We start from the raw sequence: 8,863 nt of genomic DNA, 5'->3' as shown, positions 1-8,863 counted from the left end.
ACTGAGGTCTATAGCCCGGAATGCAGCCTCTCGGATAGCTCGCTCTGAGGAACTGTTCCAAACAGGTAAGGAAGGAGATGGGATATACAGTTTTTGCTGAAAAACAAACAAACAAACATGTAGTCAAACATCAAAAGATTACTGCTAATCGCAAAAGCAGACATCTCAAGTTAATGATTTTAGAGATTTTCTCTGTAGGGGAAGCTGCAAGAGTCTGGGCTTACTGAAATCATTCCTTTGATATGCACCTCAGCTATCTGGGGCCGGTATCCTGTTTCTCTCTGACCCCCGAATTCCCCTCAGGGTGCACCTGTTGTGGGCAGCTGCAGTGGCTGGTGGCTTGGTGGCGGGCAGCCTGTTTACTGAAATGGCAGGCAGCTTTTTTTGTCCACAAGCCAAGGAGAGTAACAAGGCCACATGGTGGTACAGGTGAGAACTAGTCAGGGACGTGTGTTCTGGCAGAGGGGAAGGGGACCGGTGGGCCTGGGAGGGCTGAAGCCTGCCTAGAGGCAACAGTCTTCCAGCAAAGATTTGAGACCCAAAGCATCAACTTCGGGTCCACGTAAACTTCAGGGCCTGGCAGGGTGAAATTGAACACACAGGCAAAGCCGGAGCCCCGAGGTGTGGGGCGTGGGCCTGGGGGGTGATGTCAGGTCCTTGGGGGGTGGGTGGCCGCCTCATAGAGGAGGAGAAAGGAGAGGGGTCCCTCAGACTCTTTGGGACTTGTCCCCTCGTTTCACTCTGATTTGACCTCCAATCCTACTAGCTCCCCCAGGGCTGGAACCCAGGCAGGCCTTCCCAGTGGCCTCTTCTGTCATGGGCTGTTTTGAAAGTGGGAGCCCTGGCCTGGTCATCCTGTCAGTTTCAGTCTGCTGAGACAACTAGCAATAGTGTCTTTCCCCAAACTGCCACCTTGTGGAGCTCCTTTAGCCTCTTTCCCCAGAATCTGGGGTGGGTGGAGGAGCAGGGGGTAGGCTTGGCCAGGAAAGCACCCAGTGAGCCTGGGAAGGCAACAGGAAACCCAAAATTAGAGCTGGGGAGGACGGGAGGTGGAGACAGGCCAGGGATGTCTGTGCTGTTGCCCCAGAGCCAGGTGAGTTGTGAGCCATGAGCTAGGGCTTCCTAAGCTTCTGAGCTTGGAGCTGAATAGTAAGGATCCAAGTAGAGCTGACGGAGTAACCTACCCGGGAGAATCATCCAGGACATACAGATCCAAGACAAAAATAACAGCCTGGATTTGACCTTGTCCCCCTCATTTCATCTAGAAGGAGGGAGGCTAGGACAATGTGGTAGGAACCACAGGGGCATTGGGGACCAGCAAACCTGAATGTGAATCCTGCTTCGGCTGCTTACTAGCTGTGTGACCTTGGGAAAGTTACTTAACTTCTCTGAGTCACTTTCCTCATCTGTAATAAGTTGTATGATAATGAATGCTAATTGATCAACATGGTGCCTGCAACGTATTCAGGGCTCAATAAATAATGTATTTCATTGAGTCTAACATGTCATCAATTTTAAGAAGCATCTTTCGAGGGGAATCCTTTCATAATGTATGTGTGCATATTGTACACTTTAAATATCTTATAATTTTATTTTTCAATTATACCTCAATAAAAAAATTTTAAGAGGCATCAAAGAAAGAAATAAAAGAAGGAAAGAAAGAAAGAAAAAACCTGCCAGATAAATTGACCTGCCAGCAATTGTGAGATACACTCAGATGTCAGAGGTAATAAAATATGAAAAAAATGTACATCTTAGCATTGATGAAATGTAGTAGTTCTTTTTTGCTTCTCATCTGAGGTTTTTCTGCCTCTGGAGTATTCGAAGGGTGCTATAACCTCTCCCCGCCTGAGTACCCCCACTGGAGAGGTCATTTCTGACCTCTACACTCTCCGTTCCAAGTGTGCACGTGTGCTGCCCTTCCAGGGCTTGTTCTTGGGGGTCTGGGGTATGCATGTGGTTTCTGGCTGCCTTGAATGTCCATCTTGACATCCAGGAGGCTGGGCAGCCCTCCTGAGGCCAGGGAAGCTATTTTCTATCTCTCAGGTCCCCTCTGCAGTTCCTGGGGCAGAGCTGAGCACACAGGGTTCTCAAAAGATGAGAGGTAAAAGTGTAATGAGCTGTGGATGAGGACAAATGAGCCCACCCCTGCCCTCGCCATGAGGTTGGCAAGCGTTGGGACTGGATCCTCTCCACCCCAGGCCCATGAAGGAAGCAGGGAAACCATTGGGCTCCCCATGTTCCCCAAGAGGAACTAGAGTTAGGGAGTGATATGATAGCATTACTGTCTCATAAGCGCCTGATTAGATCCCAGGCCAATCCTAGTGGCTTCTTTTCCCTTGTTACAAAGGCTCTGTAAGGGGCTCCCGGGTGCAAAGCACTGTGAGGAGAGTGCGGGTGGAGAGATGTCAGGCTGCGCGGGATGGTACTGTGGGCCTGTTCACATCAGGGATGGAGACTACAGGGGACCAGGGCTGAGGCCTGAGCTGTCCAGTCTTGTAGCCACCAGCCTGCGTGTCCAGTGAGTGCTTGAAATGATGTCATGAGTCCAGGTTGAGTTGTGCTGTCCATGTAATATACATGCTGGATTTCAAAGACTTAATATGAAAAAAAAAGAATGTAAAGTATATGAATAAAGTTATTAAAATATCTTAGTAATTTTTATATTGAATACATGCTGGAATGATACTACTTTAGATATACAGGGTTTGATAAAATATGTTGATAAAATTTGATAAAATTATTTGATAAAATTAGTTTCACCTGTTTCTTTTTACTTGTTTAAGCTATTCCCGGAAAATTTTAAAGCCATGTATGTGGCTCGTGTTATATTTCCACCTGACCGCACTGGCCTGAGAGACAAAGATAACTGCCTTCCCTGCCATCCCCAGGCTCTGTGGGGGCTTCTCTAAACAGTGGACCAATGGCCTGCTGACTGGGTTCTAATATCCCTTCGGGGTCAGGTGTCCGGCCCGGAGGCCCCTGTGCCAAGGGGCCCAGGAAATCAGGGTCTACAGTGGCTTATATTGTGTCCCGGCTCTGCTGCTGCCTCTGGGCCGTGGATGTTGGCCCAAGTGGCTCTCCCATCTTTCGGAGGCTGACAGGCCCGTCTGATTTCTCCTAGCTACTTCATGCAGGGGTTTAGGACCCAGTGAAACAGGCCACAGGCTCGCTCAGCCCTACTTGAGCTGCAGCCCTGACCACTTGCACCCCAGGGCCTGACTGAGGCACTTGGGAGGCTCTGTTCCTCACCCAGACACAGGCCATGATTTGGCTCTACCATCATTCTGTTCTGTCCAAGGTTTTTCAATCCACAACTCACGACTTGACTTCCCTTTGCCACACTCTTGTTTGCTTTTTGCGGTACGCGGGCCTCTCTCTGTTGTGGCCTCTCTCGTTGCGGAGCACAGGCTCCGGACGCGCAGGCTCAGCGGCCATGGCTCACGGGTCCAGCCGCTCCGCGGCATGTGGGATCTTCCCGGACCGGGACACGAACCCGTGTCCCCTGCATCGGCAGGCAGACTGTCAACCACTGTGCCACCAGGGAAGCCCTGCCACACTCTTAAGGTAGGGCTGATGGTTATGAATCAAGAATTTGTTTCCCAAAAGTTTTTGTTGTTGTTGTTTCAAGTATCTTGGCTAAATGGTCGGTGGTTTTGTTTGGTTTGTTTTTTGTCTGCGTGGAATTTATATCAGCATTTCAAAACCTACTGACCAATTCATGGACCTACTCAATTTGCTCTGAAACCCTAACTGTGGCCCCAGGTACATGGATACCTAGAAAAATGGTTTTCTTTGAAAATTTACCAAAAATTTTTTTTTAATTGAGGAGTGTGGGTTTTGGACTTCGATGGACCTGATGTTTGGGCCTGGCTTTGGTGCAAACGGGGAGACTGACCTTGGGTTAGTGTCTGAATCTTAGTCTCAGTTTCCTAGTGGGTCAAACAGAGACACTAACAACACCTCTTTTGTTGTGAAATGATCTGTATCAAGTGTCTGGTGCGGTGCTCTGTACATAGCAGCCATCCAATCCATGCTGCTACCACTGCCTTTCCTCCAGAGAAGCAGCCAGGGGCCAAGCCTCTCCCACCCCACTCACCCAAGTGGTATGACCTTTGTGGAGGGGACTTTGGCAACCTGTTTCCAGAGTGCTGAGATGAACGTGTCCTCTGATATTCTAGACATTCCACCTCTAAGATTCAATCCTAGGGAAGTTGTCAGGAGGGGCGCAAAGATATGTCAGCCTGAGGGTCACTGCAGTACTGGTTATAAAGCAAACTCTGGAAGCAGTCAAAGTGTCCAACAAGTGAGATTGGTTAAACAAATTAGGAAATCCCTATAGGATGTAACATCATACACTCACTAAAAAGCATGTTCTGGGCTTCCCTGGTGGCACAGTGGTTAAGAATCTGCCTGCCAATGCAGGGGACGTGGGTTCGAGCCCTGGTCCAGGAAGATCCCACATGCCGCAGAGCAACTAAGCCCGTGCGCCACAGCTACTGAGCCTGAGCTCTAGAGCCTGCGAGCCACAACTACTGAGCCTGCATGCCACAACTACTGAAGCCCGTGTGCCTAGAGCCTGTGCTCCACAACAAGAGAAGCCACCACAATGAAAAGCCCACGCACCGCAATGAAGAGTAGCCCCGCTTGCCGCAGCTAGAGAAAGCCCATGTGCAGCAACGAAGACCCAAGGCAGCCAAAAATTAAAACAAAACAAATGTACAAAAAAAAAAGAACCAAAAAAGAAGTGCAAAACTTATAAAAAATAAAAATAAAAAGCATGTTCTTGAAGAATGTTTTAAGGACATGGGAAATTTTTCATGATAAGGGAATTGATGGAAAAAATGGGACACAAAATTATCTGTAGTATGTTTATGACATTGTAAAACAGAAAATATGTATACTTAAGAATAGGCTGAAAATACACCAACATATTAGGGTAGGGTTATAGGTGATTGTAATTTCCTTCTTTTTATATTTTTCTTTATTCAAAAATTTCTATAATAGGCAGATATTATTCTGAAAATTCAGAATATTCAGAACCCCCCCACCCCCCAACTATGTGAGTTTGTGTTTGTGTGTGTATATGTGCTTAATCTGGGTCTTATCACACTGGAAAAAAAGTTTACTTCAAATTCTATTTATGAGAAAGTAAGTGCCTGTGTATAAAACCTGCCTTTGGTGGAAAAAAATCTCTTTAAGTTATTCATCTTTTTTCTTTTTTTAAAATCTTTTGGCCGCCGCACCACACGGCATGTGGGATCTTAGTTCCCTGACCAGGGATTGAATCCGAGCCCCCTGCCTTGGAAGCACGGAGCCTTAACCACTGGACCACCAGGGAAGTTCCCCTTTAAGTTATTAAAAACTTGAAATCATTTCTTATTCTATTTAAATTCTTGGGTCAGATGCTGCTGTGGTAACTATGGAATGATGAATGCAACTAACAAATAATTTACTGAAAGAGCATACATGCTCATAGTAAAAATACATATATTGTACAAAGGGTATATAATAAAAATTCCCCTGCCCAAGAAGCAACCACTATTTTCTTATATATTCTTCCAGAATTTTTCTATGCATGTTGTCATGCAACCATCACCACAGTCTGGATATTCAGCCTGGGGCTTTGTCATTCAATATTACGACCTGGGAGATGGTTCTGTATCAGCAGGTATGGTCTCCCTCATTCTTTTCGATGGCTCTATAGCTTTCTATCGCATGGCTGTGCCATCATTTATTATTTAACCAGTGCCCTCCTGGTGGTTCCCAGTGTTAAGGAGGCTGCAGAAGAAATTCCCATGCATTCTTCTTTGCACCCGTGATCGTGGATGTGTCTGTAGGGTTCATTACCAGTAATAGGATCGCTGCTCTGATGCACTGAGAGGTATGCACTTTGATCATTTGATAGACTGAAAATTATTTCTAATTTACGTTCCCACCTTAATGTTTTTGAGAGAGCCTATTTGTTTGAAGATGAGTTTAAGACAATCTAATAAGATAAAAGCTGCCTAGTCTAATTTGGTACAAGAAGTGGCAGAGATCATCACCAGTTAGATGTCTCAGTGTATTTGTACGTGTGTGTATAGAAGTACATAATCTTTTCATTGCCTAATGTATATAGTGTGTCTGGTACTTTAAAAAAAAAACTGCTTCATTGAGGTCTGGTTGATAAACAAAAAACTAGATATTTAATGTATACAACTTGATGTGTTTGTGTCTGGTACTTTTCAAATCTCTCCATCCCTGGAAATCACACAATTAATATATGTGGGGGACAATAACTTAGACATCACTATTGTGATGGGGCTTTTAAAATGAGAACAATCAGGGAAGGCCGAGCCGGGTCTGGGCTGCCTCTCGGTGGAGTAGCTGTGCGGGGCTCTCCCCAGGACCTTGCCGTGAATTCTGCTTTGGGCCAGCAGGTGGCGCTTGTGCTCCCCACTGGCCACCCGGCTGTGAACTGAACTGAAGAGAGTAACCTGCTGTTGCCCTGAACATATAATTCTCAAACCTCCTACCCCACCGCAAGGAAAACCTCGGAGGATTTTCTTCTGGGAAGAGCGATTGGCCTAACCTCTTAGGAGGAGAAATTGCATCGCCAAGCTTGTCTGGGAAAGTAAAATCTCCTCCTGAAGTGGTCTTCGAGGGAAGGAGAAAAACCAGCAAAGGCCATGCGGGAGGAGGGAGGTGGTGCTGGCGAGGGCTGGAAACTGCGGGCAGCGGTTAGGGCTCCGCGTGGGAAATGCCTCCCGTATAGGCTGGAGGGTGGTGGAGACACCGAGCAGTGCAAGATTACTTGGGGGGTGGGGGGAGGTAGTGACCTCCCACCTGAGCTCTGTTAGGACCTCAGGCGAGCTGGAGAGACCCCTCCCCCATCCACCTACTGTGACTAAATGCCACTGGGGACACAGCTGTGACTAGATGGGCCTGGTCCCTGCTCTCACAGAGCCTGCGGTGCAGGGGATAGTGTTTGGGATGGTAGCAAAGGAGCCTTTGGTGGGGTCTCCTCTAGATGTGAGGGGGAGGAGAGCCCAGGCTGACCGGTTTAGACTCTGGACACCCTGGGATGGGAGAGAAGATTGGAAGGATCTGGGAGCAGAGATGAGCCGAACCAGAGGGGATGGGCTGGGAGGCCCACTCAGCAGGGGAGAGAGCTGGCTACCAGGGGTCAGTGGGGGAGCCAGGAGCTCTGAGCTGGGGGGCACCCACACCAGACTCCTGTAGGAGGTAGAGTGGGGCATTATGGCCCCCACTACAGATGAGGCTGGGCCACGCTTGGGCACTGTGTCATGTCCTGCTTTGAACAAGAAGCACTGATTTGGCAAAGGCTCTGATGGGGGGTGAGGGGTTGGGGAGGGAGCAGAGAGACAGGGAAGTACCCTGTCCCTGCTCTCAGAGACAGGGTGATGTCAGTGGAAAGAGAAGACAAGTGTGTGAGTGCGTGCACATGCAGACACAACAGCTGTTACCATAAGGCTGTCAGTAATTGGAACCAGAGGAAGCATCCAGATGGCCAAGACTATGTGACCTTGGGCAAATACATAACCTCTCTATGCCTCAGTTTCCTCATCTGTAAAATGGGAACAATATTAGTATCAACTTTGTAGGGCTGTTAAAAGGATTAAACACAAAACAATGCTTGTAAAGCGTGTAGCACAGTCCCAGCACCTAGTAAGTATCACAAATGATTGGTGTTGCTGTCATTTATCATGATCATCATTATTATTTGTCACCTGCTGGAAGAGGAGGGGTGGGGAAGGGTAGGACATGGATGGGCACTGAGAAGACCAGTCATGGTGTGGGCAAGGCAATCAAGCTGGAGGGGGGAAGAGTGGGGCAAAGGAGAAGAGGCAGGAAGTGTTGGATGACAAAAATAACACAGTTTAGTAGTGAGTTTAATGTCCTTTATTCAAGGGAAAACAATCCATGGGTTGGGGGAGTACAGGGCCTCACAAAGGGTGGAGCACCCTTCCTGAGGGATTTGAGGCAAGAGTTTCATAGAGCATTAGAAGCGGCGAGGAGGAAACAGGGCATGATTGGCTAAGAGGTCAGGGGTTTCCTTGTAAGGCCAGCGGGTCCTCTTTTCTAGGGCCAGGTAAGCTAGCTCCAGCTCAGTTGGAGGATTGCCATTGGTGTGTGTTAGGTTTCCTTGACAGTGAGGTGTTTCAGTAAGTGGGGCCAGATTTAGGTTTAGATTTGTGACGTGGGCCAGGCCACTGAGGCGACCTCCATTTTGTGCATCCTGATAGATGAATTATTGTTGTCAGAAGGTAACATTCAAAGCCCTTGCTACTCAAAGTGTGGTCCGAGGATCAGCTTCAACATCACCTGGAGCTTGTTAGAGATGCAGACTTGGGCCCCAGCCCAGGCCTACTCACTCAGAAGGAGCATCTTATCAAGGCCTCCTGGTAATTTGTTTGCTTGTTGGCTTTGGAGAAGCCCAGCTCTCAGCCACAACTCATGGGAGTAACCAGTTTGGTGGGGCAAGTTGATAGAGGACTGGAGAGATGGGTTGGGACCTACTTCCCCCTAAATGTTTCCACATGCAAGTTGTTAACTAGGATTCAGTATTTGTTTATAGTTTTTTTTCCTTTGAGGTAAAACTTAAATAACATGAAATGTTCATAATAACTGTCCCTTTGAATTTTCGACGAATGCATCTAATAATGAAACCAGACTCCAATCAAGGTATAAAGCATTACCAGCAGCTAGAAAGTTCCCCCATGCCTCTTTCCAATCAATCCCTGCCCCAGCCCCTAGAGGCAACCGCCATTCTGATTATTTTCCCTTCACAGATTACTTTGCCAGATTTAGAACTCCAAATAAATAGAATCAGACGATAGGTTATCTTGTGTAATACTTT

Source organism: Delphinapterus leucas, chromosome 2 (genome assembly GCF_059928025.1).
Source record: "Delphinapterus leucas isolate spDelLeu-1000000601 "Yukka" chromosome 2, BTC_Dleu_Yukka2, whole genome shotgun sequence".
Classification (NCBI taxonomy): domain Eukaryota; kingdom Metazoa; phylum Chordata; class Mammalia; order Artiodactyla; family Monodontidae; genus Delphinapterus; species Delphinapterus leucas.
This window is presented reverse-complemented; position numbering follows the sequence as displayed.